Source organism: Cetorhinus maximus, chromosome 26, assembly GCF_964194155.1.
Source record: "Cetorhinus maximus chromosome 26, sCetMax3.hap1.1, whole genome shotgun sequence".
Taxonomy (NCBI): domain Eukaryota; kingdom Metazoa; phylum Chordata; class Chondrichthyes; order Lamniformes; family Cetorhinidae; genus Cetorhinus; species Cetorhinus maximus.
Window position 1 is genome coordinate 8,909,453 of NC_135904.1, and position 22,848 is coordinate 8,932,300.

At 38.4% G+C, this 22,848-nt stretch overlaps 1 protein-coding gene across 2 annotated transcripts in view; it reads right to left on the reverse strand.

Annotated features, from left to right (window-relative positions):
- The window catches only part of pias1b (protein inhibitor of activated STAT, 1b), a 136,424-nt gene that overhangs the window by 89,664 nt on the left and 23,912 nt on the right, over positions 1–22,848 (reverse strand). The gene's annotated exons all lie outside the window — the stretch shown is intronic.

Below are 22,848 nucleotides of genomic sequence, written 5' to 3' on the forward strand. Positions count from 1 at the left end.
ACGTTTTATAGGTTTTATTTGTTGGTGAAATTAACAATTCATTAAAAGCAACACAGATGTCAGGAATAGGTGTGGCCTAATAGGTTTGCACCTAGAGGAATGTTCACATAATTAGGATACGAAAATTCATTTCTACAAAAACTGCTTTCTCAACACCTCAATCTGGGCCAACAAAAAAGATGAGGAAACAGGATAGCAAAGACAAACATATTAAACTAGATGTGGGCTGAATAAACAATAGTTAGTTGCTTAATAGCTGGAAATTCTGATGGGTAATTGAGTGTTTGATTCATGGACGGTTACCTATCACAAGGCATGTGCATGTTGAATCCAACAGTTATGCAATCTTTCAATAAGTACAGTCAGAATTTACTACAACAATTCTTCATTTTTGATCCTGGACATAAGTGCTAAAAACCTTCTTCACTGTGAAAGCAACACAACCAACCTGAATCTTGGGTTTATCTGACATCTATATATGGTCACTTCACATGATCACTGGACAGCAAACAGGAGAAACCAGGGTTAATTCCATCCACCCCCAAAATCCATCCACCGTGATCTAGAGGCAACATGGCCAACTGTAGCAATTCCCATTGGAGAGAACTTAGTTTCTGCACATTTTGTCACAGCTAACATAGCTATTTGTCAAAGGCAGACTTACAATCTTCACTGTGGGGAAATGAAAACTAATGCCTTAAAATGCATATTTTAACGTTTTTATTAAAAATAAGGAAAAACTTTGTCAGGCAGCTGTAATTTTCTTTGCTTTCCCTAGTGTTTAACCCAGACGCTCCCTTCTCACTGATTTATTCAGGTAGTATTCTGATCCATACACAGCCTTTTCTGTTTACTCTTGCCTTACTCCACTTCCCTACACTGTGGTTCTGGCTTTCCTCCCCATTTTCATCGGAGTCCTACAAATGTCACAAGCTAAAAATAACACTTTCTGCAAGCCATGGGCTGGTAGATAATTTAGCAGTCTTGCATAAAAATTGTGCAATATTCCAATTCATGTAGAAAAAGTTTAAAAACCTAGGTTTTGAATGTGCTGCTTGCCCTCCACTCCATCTTTTTTCTACTGTATTTTTATTTTAACTTTACTTCTATTTTATTTCTATTAAATAACTCTGCTTAGTCCTCATCAATACAGTGTGGTCTGGCAAAAATTCAAACAGTTCAGCTTTGAGTAGTTACATCAACTCAACAGCACTTAACAAGTCATGCACAACACCCACATGGGAAAAAAAGCAAGCAACACACATACTCCACGAATCATGATGAAATGGCTAAGGACAAAGTTTGAAGTAGCCAAGGGATCTTGATGGACTCCATGTTAACATGGCCAACCAACGCAGAACAGGGTCAACAAAGCCAATCAATTCTTTGAACTTCATGGCCAAAAAAAGAGGAAATGCTGATCAAGCTATCAAGTTGTATAATGTTCTGGGCAGACTATACAAGGTATGGGAGATGGGAGAGGCAGTGCAGAGAGAAGAGCCACAAGCATAAGCTCTATTGTTATAGGTCTGAATCCTGAGGAAACAGTGGAGAAACTTGGATTTTCCAGCTTATATGGGGGCAAGAGAGGTGATTGCAGATATGTAATTAAGCACATGAAAAGGTTAAATTGAGGATATCTTGAGTAACACAGAGTTGGTAGACAAAGAGACAGAGATTCAAACCAGTAAAAGGCAAATTCAGGACTGAAATCAAGAAAGTGCTCTTCACACAAAGACTCCTGGATAAAATAATGCAGCCAAAAAACCCTGGAATAATTTAACAATTAGATTATGCAATTGAGGAAGGAGTGAGTATGGGAAATAAATGGAGAATCTTGATAGGCCAAAAAGCCTTCATCATCCCTCGGGATGAGCAATAAATGCCAGCTTTTGTCAGCAATGCCCACGTGCCAAGAATTAATAAAAAGAAAAAGAACTGAGACAAAGTTTCAGAATTTAAATCAAGATTTAAAAAAGCACTTGGAGCTAGGAAGATTGCATGCAGAAAACAAAACAATGTTACAGAATGTTTTTAAGTTTTTACTATACAAAATCATATACAAAACATGGCTTCTTGATTTCAAGTAATTTTTAAAATTCCTCTGTTTCATGAGGTGCATGATAAAGGAAGCCTCAAAAGCCAATGCTAAACAATATTTGGCACTTTTATATTGATATTGTGCTGCTGGTAGCAGCCATGTGGTAACATACTGTTTCATCAACTGCACACTAATTTTGAAGAGGCACACTCGGGACCTCAGTGTCCACAGCTTGACATGGTAGGGGTCCCCTAGGTAAAAGAAAAATGAGTGTCCCTTTCTACTCTCCATCTTACAGGTGGTGCACACATGAAACAAAATGGAAAGGCTAAGCTGAATACAAAGATCAGAACTTACGAGAGTTAATGCAAATTCAAACCACACAGAATCAAAATAGACAAAAACTTGATACAAAGCATGTTGAATTGATAATGACATTCAAGCACCACACAAGCCTCCACCCACCCCTCTTCATCTGACCCTAACAGCATATACAAGCTTATGCTTGTGGCTCTTCTCTGTGCACTGCCTCTCCCATCTCCCATACCTTGTATAGTCTGCCCAGAACATTATACAACTTGATAGCTTGATCAGCATTTCCTCTTTTTTTGGCCATGAAGTTCAAAGAATTGATTGGCTTTGTTGACCCTGTTCTGCGTTGGTTGGCCATGTTAACATGGAGTCCATCAAGATCCCTTGGCTACTTCAAACTTTGTCCTTAGCCATTTCATCATGATTCGTGGATGTGTGTTGCTTGCTTTTTTTCCCATGTGGGTGTTGTGCATGACTTGTTAAGTGCTGTTGAGTTGATGTAACTACTCAAAGCTGAACTGTTTGAATACTTACCTAGCTTCCCCATAAATGTATTTATATTATTCATTTCAACTACTCCTTGTTCCACATTCTAACTACAGGGGTACTGGACAAGTAAAGAAACTTCTCCTGAATTTCCTATTATACTTATTAGTGACTATCGTACAATTATATCCCCTAGTTTTGCACTCCTGCAAAAGTGAAAACGTCTTCTCTACATCTACCCTATCAAACCCTTTCATAATCTTAAAAACCTCCCGTCAGCCTTCTCTTTTCTGGAGAAAAAACTGCCGCATCCTGTTCAATCTTTCCTCACAGGTGTAAGCTCTCAGTTCTGGTATCTTCTTTGTAAGTCTTTTCTTCACCTATGCCTATGTATGAATGCATGTGTGTCAGTTAACATTTGGGTTAATTCATCAACTGATAAGGTTAAGATTCTGAAGTAGATATTTTCAGTTAACCTAGTGAAAGCTGTGGACTTTGGCAGTAGAAAGGGGTAACTAAAGACCTTTAAAGATCAGATGTCACACACCACTTGCCACTAGTAGATAAAACACAATGGGAAATTAAGTATCAGCACTAGGGGGTTTATGAAAAAACATTCTTCGCTAGTGATTAAACAAAAAAGTCTTCATTAATGGCAATTTCAGTTCTTCTAGGAGACCGAAAACAAAATAGAACCTCTTATTTTTGTACATCAGTTTTCAATGCACCATCATCTAGTTAAAGAAGGTTGCCAATCTCTCAGAAGCAGTTAATAAAATTATGAGGACTGCAATAAATAGCATAAGGCCAAGTGATATGGAGATATAGGAAAAGCAAAGGAATTAGCTTGTTTTTGGCTCATTTGCAATTGTTTCTAAAATTTGAAGAAGTGATGTGACAATTCATGCTTCTTTCCAACACTCTTGTATTCATAGATGAAAGGTGGTTTCTATAAGAAAATCCACCACCTGTTAACCAAAAATGTTTCCTTGAGACAGGCTATAAATGAGATAATGTACCACAGAATATAAATACCTTTCGATTACAGCTTAACATACTACATAGGTTGCCCACCAGAAAGTTTCCTTCAGATTAAAACTGATAGATATATTTACAGTTTCATAATCTGCAAGACTCAAAGCTAGTGATCTTTCATAAACTTTCTGTTGCAAAATTTATATGTAAGATAGCCTATGAAGTCCAAGAAATCTCCAGAAATTGGGCCAAAGTAGTTAACACTGAATTAATTATAAAAAGCTATATTAACATCTTTAATCCAAAAATAGGTCAATGTTACATCATGAAATATTAGTCAGCTTCCTCTCCAAAAATTCCTGATTAATTCATTAGTGAATTTGCCATTCTAGGTGCCCCACTTTGCAAACTTGTCTACGCTAATGACAAAGAAAAAGTTCTGGCAAACAAAAAGTTGACCAAATTATTTTTAATACAATGCATCACCAACAAAGACGTCAATTGAATCAGGATAATTTTGTCTATTGTCTCCAGGGACTTGAGTCTTCATCTTGTGGGCTAGCCACCTCATGATTTTCCGCCCATTCACTTTAATAGAGGAAGATTCAACTGCTGTCAAGTGCAGCAGCAGAAAACCTCAGTGAGGAAGTATTGTTTCGTGTCACAAACACCTTGCTTCATTTTTACTCAAAAAGACATTATTACAAAAAAAAACCTATTTAATACAGGCTGGAAACAACTTTGGTGACAATGATTTCCAACTTTTCAATACAAAGGAGTGAGTTCAAAAGTTACTACTGTCATCGAGTGCATCTACTCAAGTCTTCAACCACACCTGCTTCTCCACTTCTTAATCTCTTTTGCTACTTGAGTTCAATCAAGTTTTCCATTTCATTAAAGCAAAATAAGATCATATTCTGCTGTTCTTCCCCAACTTGTATCCCTTATCTGAATTCTTGTGCTGACATTCTTTTTGTTCTCTAGCAACAAATAGTTAACATTTGAAGGCAGGACATGCCAATCTCCTCACTTGAAGTGAAATGACTTTAAAATGTTTTATAGCTTTCTTCCTGGGGCACAACTGAACCATGCCTATGCACAACAAAAATCTGTCACTTACCAAGCAAACAGGAGAGGAAATGAAATGTATGAAATCAGCACAGCAAATGAAAAAAAGATGTAGAGGGAAAAATGAGCAAAGCTGTGAAATGTTTGTTTAAGTTTTATTTGGGCAAATTAGATTTCAATAATTAGACAACATATCAGTACAAAGTGTTTTGTATGCGCTTATTTCCATGTATTTGTGTAATGTACTGGGCTGAAAACCAAACCAAAAAGGAAGAAATATCTGTAAGCTGCTTGAGAAGGAAGTGACTTTTAAGTACACAAACTCCAAAATTCAAGATTAAAATCTCAATCATCCAAAAACAGTGTACGGAGCAGATGGAAAACTGAGATAATTCCACATCAAATCAGTTTAATGTTTGATTATTTTAAAATAATTTGCTAACCGCTCCACCTTAAATTCTGCTAACAAAATTACATCCAATAGAAATTTTGTTTTAAAAACAAAATCAGACAAGCAGATTCATGTGGCAATAATTTCATACTAGGAAAAAACTTGTATAAATTAAAAAGGTGTAGAAACAAATGAAATATTGCAAATATGAAAAAAACAAATGTAGGCAGCTACATTTCATTAATTTAAAAAAACGTACGAGATGCAGTATTATTTTCTGAATCTTACATAATGCACTGTGACACCAGCAGTGGAGGTGCCATAATTGAAGACTATACTCAATTCCCCGTGTCAGAGTTTCATTTTAGGATCATGTACGAGGGGAAAGGAGAGAAAAGACATCCCATAGCAATGGATATTTACCTGAAGAAGCAAAGAAACACAAAAAAGGAGCACATATGTCAATAACTACTTATATAAAAGATCCTATATCTAAATTTATATGAAATACACTTCTTTGAATCTTTGTGGAAGGCAATGTCTTCCTTTTCTCCAGTCAAATTTTCTGATTTTAGTTTTGAGCAAATAAATATAAGATAAACTACAAAAGAATTTGATTGAAACTTTAAGAAATTAACAATGGAGAAAATCTACTGCAAAAGCAAGGCGTTGTCATAAACTACTATGATGCAGCAACTTACAACACAGAAACCGTTTCCAGCATCTCCACATACCAAGATGATAAGCCACCACAAACTAATCTCGTTAAATATGTGATCAGAACTTGGGTGCACCCTATGAGTGAAGCACATAAATCTATAATTGGCTCAATGTCATTGTCCACATACAAATACCTTAACTTTGACCTTTTGGGTAATCCTAATCCTTTTATTCTCTCTAATCGCCCATGCTTAATTCACCTTTAATAGTGGAGCATTTATTTGCTTCATAGAAAATGAGTTTCATTCTTGTATTTCAAGGATGTTTCTACATTTAACTTCGATTTACAGATATGGTCTGTTACTGAGCTCCCATCTAGCCCATGAAATAAAATAAAAATTATGCAAATCAACAAATGTGGTGGTGAGAAAGGCTGAAGGAAAATCTTTAATTTGTTACCTTACATGTAATGAGCCAAGAGATGAAGATCCTCTTGGGTTAACCAAACTGCATAAATTACCTGCTTTGAATTTGTGTAGATGTGGAATGTAATACAGACTTTGACAAATGTTATCAAAATGTAGAGACTATTACACCAGCCTGACTACCCAACACTCTTCTCCATTCCCGCCATTTAAAGCATCTGGATATCCGCCCAAGATTAAAAAAAAATGCTGGCTCCATGCCTTACTGAAAAAATCCAATGTAAAATGTATATAGCCAAACACAAAACAGGGAATTTAAGATTTAAAAATATCTTTCAGCTTTAAAAATATGATCGTTTTTAAAAGTAAAACAAAAAAATACTGGTCTCGGCTGAACATAATCAACCACTGAAGTAAATGAATTTAAGGCCAGCACGACACACTGATGGGTACAAGGCAGATTTATGCCTACAGAATCTCACACATCATTTGCAATCACAGTGGGGATTACCCAGTAGTGGGCGAGCACTTCTCCCACGGGAAATTTGATACCCCAAGGCTCTTCTTACACTTTTTTTTAAAGCAACAGTTCCAATGCAGCACTCTTGGTTTCATCTTTGTCATCAACCAGGGAAAGCTGCAAAGATGCAATACATATTAAAACAGTGACTAACTAGAATGAAAACTATTTTAAAAACTCCAAACCCTTAATTTCAACATTACCCTCCATCACTTAGCACAGCACCAGCATACCACAGCACAAGAGGAAGATTACATGGAGCGGAGCCATTTTCCATTACAAAAATAGTTACTGAGAAATGAGGTCCAGATTAACTGTTAGTTACGTGGGTCTTAAATAATTGCCATTTGACATTTTGCCTACAGTTACATTGGATTCCACAAAAAAAAAAGCAGAAATACTAATTACACATGCAGTTCAACCATGATCTTATCGAATGGCAGAGTAGGCTTGAAGGGCTGAATGGCCTACTCCTGCTCTTAGAAATTCAAAGAAAGCAATAACCAAGAGACCTTTATATGCTCTAAACCAAAGGCGTGCAATTCAACATGCTAGTTAGGGTTAATTTCCAGTTTTCACTATGTTGCGCAAGCATGTTGCGGATGAATAGAAAGGTGACTTATTATTTAAATGGAGAGAAGCTTCAGAATGCTTCAGTGCAGAGGGATCTGGGTGTCCTCGTGCATGAATAGCTGAAAGCTAGTATGCAGGTACAGCAGGTAATAAGGAAGGTAAATGGAATTTTGGCATTTATTGCTAAAGGAATAGAGTATAAAAATAGGGAAGTGTTGTTGCAACTGTACAAGGCATTGGTAAGACAGCACCTGGAGTACTGTGCACAGTTTTGGTCCCCTTACTTGAGGATGTAGTTGCACTGGAGGCGGTTCAGAGTAGGTTCACTAGATTGATTCCAGAGATGCGGGGCTTGTCTTATGAGGAGAGATTGAGCAGTTTAGGCCTATACTCGCTAGAGTTTAGAAGGATGAGAGGAGATCTAATTGAGGTAAATAAGATGCTAAATGGACATACAAAGTAGATGTGGAGTGGGTGTTTCCCCTTCTGGGGCATTCTAGAACAAGAGGCCATAGTTTTAGGCTAAGGGGTGGTAGACTTAAATTAGAGATGAGGAGGAATTACTTTTCTCAAAGGGTCGTGAACCTGTGGAATTCACTTCCTCAGAGTGCCGGGACGCTGAATAAATTTAAGGAGGAGATAGACAGATTTTTAATTAGTAATGGATTGAAAGGTTATGGGGAAAGGGTGAGAAATTGGAGTTGAGGCCAAAATGAGGTTAGCCATGATCGTAATGAATGGCGAGGCAGGCTCGAGGGGCTGAATTGCCTACTCCTGCTCCTAAGTTCTTATGTTCTTATGTAAGCAACTAAGTGAGTTTAATGCATACCCACCCTGTCTCCAATCCTTCGTTTAATCTGCCTTTATCAGCTGTACCTTTTTCTACTCAACCAACTCATCTCTTTCAAACAGTAAATGATTTGAGGCTTGTAAAGAAAATTTCATCAAGTAAGCCCATTCAAAAAATTCTACTCAAAATAGTTATCCTGATATTTAACGAAAGATTCTGCTACCGACTTTACATGGACTTCTCTTTCACAAATGTCGATGGTCTGCGAGAACTAATGATACAAATCGACACTGTGCTCTAATTTACAACAAATTTGAAGTTCCCTTTTTTGGTAACTAGGGGTACCCCATTAGTTTACCATTTCAATATGAAACACGCTGACCAATCAGTAAAACATTGCACAGCCAACCAAATTACATTACCAAATACTGCACACCCAGCTCAATCTTAGATAAACACATTCTTCCATACCCAAGATAACTCAACCAATGAATACAACTTATCATCTTATGCAAGGCCCATAAATGTGGCAAATAAGGCATCAACATTACTTAAGATCACACAATACTTCAAGTGTTGTTGGTATTTCATATGCATTTTCTGAAACAAACATCTGGGAAGCGTGGTTGCATCAAGACTTCTTATCCCAAAACCATAGAACATTTTTCAGTAGTTTGAAGTTCAAGAGAATACCAACAAACAGACCTGTGCAAAGTGTGCAGAAGCAACAGATATACTTCAGTGATGAAGGAGAAATGTCGACAAGGCTAATATGGCCACAGGGTTAAAAGGTTGTCCACATTAACATGCCAACAAAACACAACTTGGCCAGCAACATTGTTGAAGAAATACATCTACTAAATGGAAAATTTACACAGCAGTTTCAACAGCTACCTGAAGCCTCATTAGCCTAGAAATGAGTTGATTATTGCTTATTATTTTTTCCCAAGCCACAATATTAACTCAACTGATTCAGAAAATTATGCAGAGACAATTAATGAGTTTTGACAAATTACGGCACTGAAGCAGTGTGACTATTCTATAATTCAACATTTACATTCCAAAAAATAAACTAATCTAAGGTCAGTAGATAGGAGTTAACATATTCTAGTTACATTATCTGGTTCTCTCTAAGTTGAATGCAGCATTTCAGACACATCTCTAAAAAATTTCCCTCAGTGTAACTATGTCAAAGTTTCAGAAATCCTGTAATACTTTCAATAGCTGTTTTCCTTTTAAACTAAGACATTTTGAAAAATGTCTTTTCCCCTTTTCAAAGCAAAGCTCAACTGCAACTGGATGCAACTCCCACAAATAAAAGCTAAATGATCAAATATTAGGTAAGTGCTTAAAGCTTCTACTTAAATCTAGAATGCTGTACTTAAGCTTCAGACTTTGGATTGGTTTATGCCTTCAAATGAGACTGCACAGCTGCTTTTAAAGCCTCCAATACCCAGTGTAAGAGCAATTTTCAGTAATGTCTTGGGACTGAATTATGAACTTGCAGAAATATAATTGCACTTCCCTAGAAAAAGGTGAGTCTATGATTCTAACATTGTGAAAAGGAGCTGCATTTAGCAAAGTTAGCTAGCACATAGACACCAAGTGTCAAAATATCACCTAACCCACCCCACCCATAGGGCTCATTTTGAGAAAAAAAACTGCCCAGCTTAATTTTGTCAAGGGTTACTTTGTGCTCTTCGGGGCTATTTTTTGATTTTTTTTTCAGAAAGAGAGGCTATGGTAGAGAAGAAACAACTAATGACAATGTCAGCATGGCAGTGGATCAAAGGTGGCAAATCTCACCTAAAGGGATACTGCCCCTTAACTCAGCTCTCGGTGGACAACATTTAGGGGGAGCCGAAGACATAGTGGCATTGTCGCTGGACTAGAAATCCAGAGACTCAGGGTTATGCTCTGGGGACCAGGGTTCGAATCCCGCTACAGCAGATGGAGAAATTTGAATTCATTATAAAAATATCTGGAATTAAAAATGATCATGAAACCATTGTCAATTGTTGTAAAAACCCAACTGGTGGGCTTAGGGAAGGAAATCTGCTGTCCTTACCTGGTCTGGCCTACATGTGACTCCAGGCCCACAGCAATTTGGTTGACTATTAAAAATGCCAATAAATGCTGACCTGGCCAGCAATGCCCACATCCCATTAATGAATTTTTTAAAAATGCAGAGCTTGGAAAACAACATCAATATATCTGGCAATCATGAGTCAAAAGATCAGGCACACTGGAAAGGAGCTATGAAAGTGGTTCCAAATTACCAATGAGCCCATTGCTCATGAGCTAAGGTTGTCTGCCACCTGAAACGTCTCCATTCATCATCCAAATACAACTCCCAATTTACAAAAATAAAACATTACCTCCCCCACCCACAACTATCACCACAGGATAAAAGGGAAATTAAAATATGACGGACCTTCTCTCCACTGGCTGCTATCCTTGAGGATATTCTAGGTACAGGCAGCTCCTCGGGCCTCTGCCCTCCTTTTTATTCATTTACAAGATGGGGTGTCGCTGGCTAGACCGGCATTTATTACCCATCCCTAACTGCCCTTTAGAAGGTGGTGGTGAGCTACATTCTTGAACCGCTGCAGTCCACATGGTGTATGTATACCCACAGTGCTTTTAGAGAGGGGGTTCCAGAATTTGACCCAGTAGCGGTGAAGGAAGGGTGATACATTTCCAAATCAGGATGGTGAGTGGTTGGAGGAGAACTTCCAGGTGGTGGTGTTCCCATTTATCTGCTGCCCTTGTCCTTCTAAATAGTGGCAGTCATGGGTTTGGAAGGTTCTGCCTAAGCAGCCTTGGTGAGTTTCTGCAGTGCATCTTGTAGATGGTACACACTGCTGCCACTGTGCGTCGGTGGTGAAGGGAGTGAATGTTTGTGGAAGGGGTGCCAATCAAGTGGGCTGCTTTGTCCTGGATGGTGTCAAGTTTCTTGAGTGCTGTTGGAGCTGCACTCATCCAGGCAAGTGGAGAGTACTCCATCACACTCCTGACTTGTGCCTTGTAGGTGGTGGACAGGCTTTGGGGAGTTAGGAAGTAAGTTACTTGCACATGTTTCCTAGCCTCTGACCTGCTCTTGCAGCCACAGTAGACCATAAGTTGTAGAAGCAGAAGTAGGCCATTTGGCCCATCGCATCTGCTCCGCCATTCAATGAGATCATGGCTGATCTGATAATCCTCAGTTCCACTTTCCTGCCTTTTCCCCATAACCCTGGATTCCCTTATTGATTAAAAATCTGTCCATCTCAGCCTTGAATATATTTAACGATCCAGCCTCTACAGCTTTCTGCAGTAAAGAATTCCACAGATTAACTACCCTCAGAAGAAATTCCTCCTCAACTCTGTTTTAAATGAGCACCCCGTTACTCTGGTCCTTGGCTTTCCCACCAGGGGAAACAACCTCTCAGCATCTACCCTGTCAAGCCCCCTAAAAATCTTATATGTTTTAAGAAGGTCGCTTCTCATTCTTCTAAACTCCAATGACTACAGGCCCAACCTACTCAACCTCTCCTCATAAGAAAATCCCTCCATACCCGGGATCAACCTAGTGAACCTTCTCTGGACTGCCTCCAATGCCAGAATATCTTTCCTTAGATAAGGAGCCCAAAATTGTTCACAGTATTCTAGGTGTGGTCTAACTAGGCCTTGTATAGCTTTAGCAAGACTTCCCTATTTTTATACTCCATTCCCTTTGAAATAAAGGCCAACATTCCGTTTGCCTCCCCTATTACCTGTTCAACTTGTATGTTAGCTTTTTTGGGATTCATGCACAGGGACTCCCAAATCCCTCTGTGCTGCAGCCTTCTGCAGTCTTTCTCCATTTAAATAATATTCAGCTCCTCTATTCTTCCTGCCAAAGTGCATAGCCTCATATTTTCCCACATTATATTCCATCTGCCAAGTTTTTGCCCACTCACTTAACCTGTCTATATCCCTCTGTAGACTCCTTGTGTCATCCTCACCAATTGCCTTCCCACCTATTTTTGTGTCATCCGCAAACTTGGCGATAGTACATTCACTTCCCTCACCTAAGTCATGAACATATATTGCAAATAATTGAGGCACCAGCACTGATCCCTGTGGCACTCCACTAGTTGCAGGTTGCCATCCCGAAAATGCCCCCCTTATCTCAAATCTCTATCTTCTATTGGCTAGCCAATCCTCTATCCATGCTAATATACTACCCCCAACACCATGGGCTCTTATCTTATTAAGTAGTCTTAATGTGCAGTGCTTTATCGAACACTTTTTGGAAATCCAAATATATTACATCTACTGGTTCCCCTTTATCTATCCTGCTTGTTACCTCCTCAAAGAATTCTAATACATTTGTTAGACATGATTTCCCCTTCATGAAACCATGTTGACTCTGCTTGGTTAGATTATGTATTTCTAAATGCTCTGCTATTACATCCTTTATAATAGACTCCAACATTTTCCCAATGACAGATGTTAAGCTAACTGGCCTATAGTTACCTGCTTGTTGTCTCCCTCCCTTTTTGAATAAGAGTGTTACATTGGCCATTCTCCAATCCTCTGGGACTTTTCCAGAATCTAAGGATTCTTGGAAGATTACTACCAGTGCATCCACTATTTGTGTGGCTACTTCCTTTAATATCCTAGGATGCAACCTATCAGGTCCAGGCGACTTATCAGCCTTTAGTCCCATTAGTTCCCTAGTACTTTTTCTCTAGTGATAGTTATTGTATTTATTTCCTCCCCCCCTTTTGCCCCTTGATTATTTAGTATTCTTGGAATGCTATTAGCATCTTCTACCATGAAGACTGACGCAAAGTGTTTATTCAACTCCTCTGCCATTATCTGGATCACCATTATTATTTCCCCAGTCTTATTCTCTAAGGGGCCTATGTTCACTTTGGCCTCTCTCTTCCTTTTTTATATTTAAAGCAGCTCTTACTGTCCATTTTTATATTACTTGCTAGTTTACCCTCAAAGTTTATTTTCTCCCTCTATTATCTTTTTGGTCATCTTTTGTTGTTTTTTTTAAAACTTTTCCAATCCCTAGCTTGCTACTAATCTTTGCCACGTTGTACGTTTTTTCTTTTAATTTGATACTGTCCTTAACTTCCTTGGTTAGCCATGGTTGGTTTATCCCCTTCCTTGAATCCTTCTTCCTCAGTGGGATTTATCTTTGTTGAGAGTCATGAACGATTTTCTTAAACATCCACCACCGTTCATCAACTGTCTTTTCTACTAAACCGCTTTCCCAGTCCACTCTACCCAAATCTGCCCTCATTCCATTGTAATTACCCTTACTTAAGTTTAGCGCAGTTGTTTCTGACCCAAGTTACTCACTCTCAAACTGAATGCTAAATTCTATCATATTATGGTCATTGTTTCCTAGGAGATACTTTACTCAGATCATTTATTAAATCTGCCTCACTTAGTCAAGGGGAACTGACTAGGAATCACTAAGCTAGAGTTTTAAGCCTCAAGGTTGTATAAGGAAGGAAAAAAGGAAGGTCCAAGGCACACCAAGAGACCTATAGTTTTGAGCTCCAAAAAAATGGTAGAAGTTGGTTTGATAAGTCTTGTTTCTACACATTAAGTCATATTTACAATTGTATTTAATTAATGGAAGTGTCAAGAGTGGTTCTGGTTATCTTGGATTTATAGACTATACTTTATTGATTCTGTCTTCCCTAACCACAGATCTTTTAACTAATCATATGGCTTTTAATTACCAGTAATTGCAACAGGCTAACCATTAGCCTGGAAACAAGGCTATACTGCAGTTTTCAAAGTTTCTTCTTCTCTCCTTCACTGATTATGTATTCCTTCAGTTGGAGAAGAGTAAATACATCTGACTCTGATGTACCTAACCTCAGAACTTTTGATGAAAGCATAAGACTTCATGAAACAAAGCTACATTGAACTGGTGCCTCATTTATATGGCTAGTCTAGTTCAGTTACTAGTCAATGGTAACCCTCCCAGCGTATTGATAATGGGGGATTCAGCAATGGTAATGTCATTGACTGTCATGGGGTGATGGTTAGATTCTCCCTTGTTGGAGATGGTCATTGCCTGGCACTTGTATGCTGCAAATGTTACTTGCCACTTGTCAGCCCAAGCTTGGATATTGTCCAGGTCTTGCTGCATTTGGACATGGGCTTCTTTTTCTGCTTCTTCTACTCTGACCTGGACCTCCAGTCTGACAGGATGTCAAATAGGTTGGACTCATCGTCCAGAGTAACTACTCCTCAACCTCAAATCCCAGGTTTCCACCCTCCCGCTCTTGCTGCTCCTCCAATCATAGATTCCGTCTCTGAAGGAGTAAATGAGCAGCAAGAACGGAAGGGAGAACCTGTGATTAGAAGGGCTGCAGCAGTGTGCAAGGGAAGAGACAGAATCTGAGATTGGAGAAACAGCTACTCACAGATTCTGTCTCTCCCACGATCCCCGCTCTTCCAATCAAACTGCATTATTTTCCTGCTTTCACGGAGACACCTGCAATTGTTGAACCATAATGTAAGCTAATATGTATAGGGGCGACCATTCTTCAATTTTTTTGCTCCAATCTTTGATTTTTCACGAGCTATTTATGAGGTTTAGGGTGAATTCGCCCATCACACTTGTGTATTTTGAACTGATAGATACCCCTCTCCTGTGATCTAAACTCAGTAAAGCACCAATGCAAAAAGTGCTTTAAAGGGGAAGCTCCTTGACTCACTCGCCCACAGCAGGATTGTAACAATAACCCCAAAATAAACATTGCATCTGCTGCTTTTAATTCAAAGTTGCTCTATTTAAGTTATCTAGTGATTCCACCTTTTAAAAGTACCAACTTACTATTTTGCTGTATTATGTAACTTAATTTAAATTACTACATAATTTGAAACATGTTGCTTTAAAGAAATTTTAATTATCAGCACACTATTTAGCTGTGCTTTTGCACTGAAGTTCAATAATTTTCTTTTTTCATCCTTTTCCATAAAGACACTGTCTTGTCTCAGCACTGATCCATAGATGCCAGCTATGCCTCGATACCCCATTCCAGACCTTCATAAGCAAACCAAGGCAATGAACATTAGCAAATTATTCAAGTGCAAACCTGCCCTTGCCCAACATCCACACACATTTCCACCAGGGGAGTCATTGGGTAGCTGAATTTTGCCTTCCCAACCCTGGGATTGGAAGTCAATTGAAGCTCCATCAGAGGTCAGTTAATAGCACAGGCCTGGAATCAAATCAAATCTAAGATCTTTTGGTCTTTATGGACATTCACACACTGTCTTTATCAACTGAGTCAGCAAAGGAGCAATGTTTGTGTTCAAACTGACATTTGCTGGAGAAGGCTTTACAGATGAAAGAGCAAGTTGAGCCAATACCATTATTTATTCAGGATAGTACTGTTTTGTGCAGTCAGCAAAAAAGATGCCCAGCTAAAATTCTAGTAGCAGTTCTGCAACTTACAATTTGCTATTATGTTTTTGTTTTTTTCACAGATTCACTGTTAAGTAACTCAGCACTGAAACCTTTGAACAGTGACGAAGTATTTTAGAAAGAGCATTAGTCAAGTTTATCCCACTTCACTTAAGTCAATGTATTGGGTTACTGTGGATATGTTACTATCAAGGTCTCAGACTTGTGCCAGGTACCTAATTCCCATAAGTAGCATTACAGGGAGAATGCAGTCTGGAACAAATTATTACATTAGCTTGAAGTTCTGTAATCATAAAAAAAATTCATAAAAGCAGTCCTGCTTTCCAAACTATAAACTTCATGTTTTTAATTCCAAATGAATGCTCAAGAAAAACTGGAATGTTGGTATGAAGGGGCTCAGCCTCTAATTTAAGACATCACACAAATCTGTAAAGATTCATTTAGTCGAGAAGAACCAAGTAGGAGTCACTAAACTAGAGTTGGAAAGCCTCAAAGTTGTACGAGGAAGGAAAAAAGGTCGGTCCAAGGCACACCACGAGATCCATAGTTTTGAGCTCCAAAAAATGGTAGAAGTTGGTTTGATAAGTCTTGTTTCTACACATTAAGTCATATTTATAATTGTATTTAACTAATGGAGCTTATCAAGAGTGGCTCTGGTTATCTTGGATTTCTAGACTATATTTTATTGATTCTGTCTTCCCCAACCACAGATCTTTTAACATGGCTTTTAACTGCCAGTAATTGCAACAGGCTAACCACTAGCCTGGATATACTCAGTTCATAGCACCCTCGCCTTTGAATCAGAGGGTTGTGGGTTCATGTCCCACTCCCGGAAAACCAAGAACTGTGATTGTACTCAAAGAGTTGCAATCTGTGACTGTTGATAACTCGAAAGAGTATAAGGTTATGCTACAGCTTTCACTCAAGTTTCTTCTCTCCCTCACTGGTTATATATTACCTCAGTTGACGAAGAATACATACATCTGATTCTGCTGTACCTAACCTGAGAACTCTTGATGAAAGCATAAGACTTCATGAAACAAAGCTACATTAAACTGGTGCCTTATTTGCAATACAAATTATGATTCGCAAGAGTCTGATAGGTAGGGCCAAAACTTCGCCAAGAGGCTTCTGGGGGTGGGAAGGGGTCAGCAATGAAATAAGGGCGGTGAAAAGAGGAAATAAATGGAGAATTTTTTTTAAAGTGTCTTCAAAAGGAAAACTTTTGGGAGAAAGGTTTAATCTCTTCAGGAATGTGGCTCACATTAGCAGAGTTATTCAGTGTACGAGAATCCCCATGTTCCTTACAATTTTCACTGAAGGGGGCAGATTACATTTGTTTGTCCGTGCCCAGTGCTGCAGACTAATGGCAATGGATTTACTCAAGCTGGTAAAAAGGAAAAAGAAAGAAACCAATTTATTTTCCTGTACTGCATCCAAATGACTTGTTAAAAATCACTACTAGGGATAGAATTTTGTTGCAAGCCTATATAAAAAAAACAGGGAAAATAATAAACAAGATTTTTTTAAATCTATTGAATTAATTGAAATTGTGTAACAAGCAATAGTTAAAATAAAATGGAACAGGTAAGAACATTCAGGATTTACAGACAAAATGATGGCCTGCGCAGGTCCAGTGGACCACATCTAATAGCGACGCAGCTCTGTCATGTCTTGAAATTCCACAATTTTCCTTTCAAGTCTGCTGAAAAAGGTTTTCTTTACATAAAAATTATATCCATATAAAAGCTTTGAGATGAGAAAATCATGTGCAAATCAGTGTCACTTTTTAAACAAACTATTCTTTAAAAGTCTGTCCTCTTGTTCATTTTCATGGTCTTTAATTGACCTCAGAATCTGCTAGATAGCAACTAGCCTCAAACTGATCTCACAAAGGTCTTGGTTAGGACTTGTGGTTTTGAAGCGACACAGTGACCTGCACACAGCTCCACCTCAGCTGCAGCATGTCATGCATTACCAGGTGCAATGTTGTAATTATAAATTATTATAGCACCACTGGAGACTTGCTAGCATTCATCAGTGAGTCATACTATCCACTTCATTTTCAGTTCTTACCTTTTAGTGTCTATTCCTGTTTGGGAGCTGACTTCAGGTGACTGCTGCATTTATCCAAAATTACAAGAGTCCAACAAAAACAAATCCCCAGATAAACTTCGGATTCAGTTTAGTGGACAGTGTTTGCTCCCATCACAAGGTTCCTTCCTCTCTTGAAAGCACTAGGTCATGCTTGATAAAATTCTAAAAAGACACCACCCAGCCTCCAGTACCTTCCCAAAAGGTCACTATTCATGTACAGCCCCGTGGGTGGGTTTTTCCAAGCTATCCAACACCTATTTCATAGGTAAGCCCAATGCTGTCCTCATCTGACATTCACACACAAGCAATTTCCATCTGGAATCTTTGGACAGTGACCAGGAAGAAGCATGGCTGAATTTTCAGTGGGCAAATGAGGCTAAATTTCTCAAGCACCAATTGCCTTACTGCTCCCCTGTTCCTTCACCCAGTCGGCCTTTATCCCATGTCTGTGCCTCTGTGTTGGCAAGCCAAATCCTGTTCTCACCCAAGACCCACATACGTTACACTTCTAGCAGGATCCTTGCCATTTTGCTTTCCTTAACCCAATAACTGAAGGCAATTAAGAAACCATATCATTCACTGCCTGGGCTATATTGCTCAGAGACAGGGGTATTACCCTCAAACATCAGAACAACCTTGCTCTGCTACACTTTTAATAACATGAAGCTTGAAATTCAGAAGAAGGTCTCTTCAGCAAACAGGTTCCTGACTGAACACTTGTTTATGTACCATGGCGAATACAAACATTTGCTAGGTTGGTTTCTAAATCAATTTTACTGACTGAAGGCAGGCTTATAAAAACATGGCAAAATTAACTGACAAATCTTAATTAGTTTAGTTTAAAAATCAATTGCCAATTTACTAATGGGCAAAGAGAGCAATGCAAAAATGTAATACAGCTCTGATATTCATGAGAAGCTGGGAACCAGCAATTTCCCAGCCTACTGTGCTGTCACTAGTTATTCAAAGATCTATTTTAAGCTACCATAAAACCTGGAGTGCATGCTCTGTTTTACAGTTGCCATCTCCATGACAACATGGCATGAAACTCAGATTTTATAGCAAATGTACACTACTTGGATTAAATCTCATTTATGGATTGAGAAAAATAAAGCTAGTTCAAAATAAAGTACTAGGCTTCTCCCGACACCTTCGAGCAAAACAGAAAACAATACCACCGGCTTCAGATTACAAACTATCCTCATTGATTCCACTGGACCCAACTACTTGTACTTACACATAATAGTAAGTTTTCAATGATCAGAAATCTCCACAATATGCAACAGAATCCCAATGCAAAAGCCAAGACTCTAATCAAATCTTATGGATGGTGTAACAAGTTATGCAGCAAAGCTGATAATGGATAAGAGATGGAATAATGAAGGAGCCTGATATAACAGTAAAGAAAAGGATGAAAATAAAATAAATGACAGAAAAAAAGAGTCTAGAAGCAAATGTTTTAAAAGGAGTAACTGACACCAATTGAATCAGGACAATAACTGAGAAGTAGGGTGGGGATATTCATGGAACTTCCTCCTCGTAATGCCCTACACCCTTTAACATCTTGTCAGGTACATTGGTGGACAATGAGGCAACTGTGAGGAGGATCTCCCCAATCTCAGGTATGGTGAAATCCAGCACACGTGTGCGAAAGAGGCAAGTGGTTTCAAGTCAGCCACTTCAGCCAAACAAGTGTCAAATAGGCAATTCTACATGAACCCCTACAGATGATGTATGGATGCCAATGTCACGCCAATTCCATTAGCACCTAATGGTGTTAAGAAATAGTTGACTGCACTGGGCACAGCAAAGGATATGGGCACTGACAACATCTCAGCTGTAGTCTTATGTAGTACATAAGACTGGTTGGTGTACCTGAGCCAGCCAAGCCTTCCCAGTAAAGCAATACTACTGGCATCGATCTGACAATGTGAAAGATTTCCCAGGTATACTCTAACCACAAAAAAATAGGATGAATATTTAACTCCAGTTGATTACTCTCCAATAAGCCTCCTCCCATCATCAGTAAAGTGATAGGTGTCATCAATAGGCTCATCAAGATCATGGATGTCAATCAGACTGTTTAGTATGTAGGCAACAAGAGCAAAATTTAAAAAGGTTGTGTGTGGGCTGGCATCAATTTAATTTTGGATGACCCCAAGCCCAAAACCCACAAAATGACAAGTGCATTGAGAACCCAAAATTCAAATATTCTGAATTTAATGAGTAAAATGAGGTCACCAGCTGATGCTTTTGGGGAACACTGGAGAGTCACTGGCTTTCAATTTCTAAGCTCACCACCAACTGATGGTGGTATCAGAGTAAGCTGTAACCAGTGGACTGTCAATAATGGGAAGCATCACAGTCAATCCAGCACATGCTAAGTAACTCTTCTAATAGGAGTTACTGAATAGCAATTAGGATCAGCAGCCTCCGATTTTGTGTTTCATGTGCAGTCTATAGAAAATTTGGTCCAAGTACAACATTTCCTGGCAAACAGTTGGAAATATCTTTGGAATTATATTTACCTTAAAGCAATAAAGTTGAAATTGCTGTTGAATTGGTTCCAGTAGGAAAAAATTAACTTGGGTATAGGGCAACACTGGGACACTCCAGCATACTGTACAACACTGTGGCATATAACAGGTCAACAGATCAGTAAGTTCCCACACAATAACATCCTGGGTGACTTAGTGGGTAACTGCACCAAGTGATGTGTAACTGAGGCATACAAAGCAGAAGGTTTAATCCACTACTGGTCTCTGAGTTAAGGAAGGGAATGGGAAATATCAACAAGGGTTCTGGCTTTTGATCACTAGTCAGTGACTCCTGAAATCTGATTTAACAAGACGTGTAAGGCCCAATGTCAGATCTGGTAAAGCAGCGGATCTGCTGAAAGGTGTACTCTGCTCTACTCTGGAGCCAATAATAAGGCTTTTTGCTGTTTCTCTCTCCCCCATCCGACCCCTCTACTGCTGCCCTCAAGGTCAGTTAACAAAAACCAGGGATTGAATGAACTTTAGCAGATAAAAATATGAAGTATCCAGCTAATAAAACAGAGTCCAATATTTGCACATCACTAGAGCATGCATTACCTCACTTGTATAGGGTGGCACTGATGTTTTGGCAGTTAACAAGTAAAACTCACCAAGCATCAACAGAGCAGGAACTACAACAGTACATACTCACACCACAGCCACTCCTGGAATCAGTATGTATGGATACGCACAATTCCAGCCACTAATAATGCCCTCTTGCTACCAGAATCAACCATGTATACAATATCCTATACACTGAATGTGATATGTCAACATAAATGGACAATACAGTAAATGATATTAACATCTGCGCAACAGCAGTTTGAACAAATTAAAGAGTTGTATACAGCATTGCACCACACCCAAACTGGCATCTATGACTTCTTAAAATCAATTCTACAGATATCAACCCAATCGCAGCTGACTGTTGATATAATTTCACTGTACTAGTATGTCTGCAAGATTCTTATTCTACATCCAGTTAGATTTGTGTAAAACTGCCCTGTACGAAAATAGCAAGATTTTAGTTACACAATGGGTCACAAAAACACACCTCTATCCATGTTTGAAAATAAAGCTGAGCTATGCATCTGCATTTATTTTTATTTTTTTTAAAAAAGCTTTGCTTGTATTTCTGTAACTTGCCACTGAAACTTTTTTATATATATATATATATATATATATATATAAAATATATAACAAATCTCAACCATGCAGTTAAGTCTGCAAGCACAATAAAATACAAGACTTCGAACATACCCAATTTCAATAAGAACCAACTTAGAAGGTCAGTGCTATATAAAGCATTGCAAAGGAACATCAGTACTCCTAATATCTTCAATTAGCTAGCTTCGAATTCTCACAAATCTGACAGTTACTAAAACATTGTGTAGGTGCTGTTCAACAGTTCTACAAGGTTACACAGATCAACCACGTAGCTTATTCTGTACTGTGGGAATTTCTTGTAATGCTCATAACACCAAACCATTCATTCATTCTCTTTGTATTGCTTTGTGTTTGTCCTCTGAAGGTTATCGCATCTCAAAAAATCCTGACCTCCAATCCAAACACTCCTCATAGCTCAACCAAAATATCAATTCCAAGGCCTAAAAACTAAACATTTGAATTAATTTTCCTACCTGGATATCAATCACATATCAACATTCCATTTAAACAAACCTCCCAAGCAAATGAGTAATATCTCAAATGTTGTGTGTTTTGAAACATTTCAACATTTATAAGAGGTGCTGTAAATTTCCATGCATGAAAAACGATAAGTAAACAGAAGAGTTGAAATGAAAGGAAAGTGTGTCATTTGTATCCAAGGAGAAGATATGGAGCAGTGAGGTACAAGAGTCATGTGCTCAGCACCACAATGCCAGTAGATAATTTTTACTTTATAATTTTTAATTTGTTGATTTAAAAGAATTTGAGATAATGGTTAAACTTACGTCCATATTACAAAACATCTCTACTAGAAAATCTATGGAATGGGTGCCCGAGGGAGATGGCAAATGCAGGTAGTGCTAATTCTTTCAAATGCAAATTAGGTAAGATTTCTTTCGGAAAACATTTTGGGAAATAGCATATAAATTGAAGCCTGACATGTGGCAATTGTAGCATGCTTGGAAGGAACAGGTGAATTTGGATTTCCAAAGCTTTATGCCACTGGGGGTTTCCTTGTCTCGTGGCTGGATCTGTGTAAACTAATTAATAGTGAATGCCATGATTTGTGAACAACTATGTATGTGACTAACAGAATGGTAGAAGGCAAATTGTATGGGCCTTGGTCCTTTTTTTTTTGTCTAGCAACTCCTATGCATTCAATTCTGACAGATAGCATGAAGCTGAAGAAAATGTTAACATTACAGGTGTCATTTTGTATGAAAAACGCAATTTACAAAACTGAGCTGTAGGATTATAGAACATTTCATGACTATTTTTACCTCTGCTGCTGAAGGTGGGTAGAGTTAACTTTTTTGCCCATTTCTTAGTCTGTTTGCCTGTAAACAATATATCTCAAAAACTAATAAGCAGATTTCA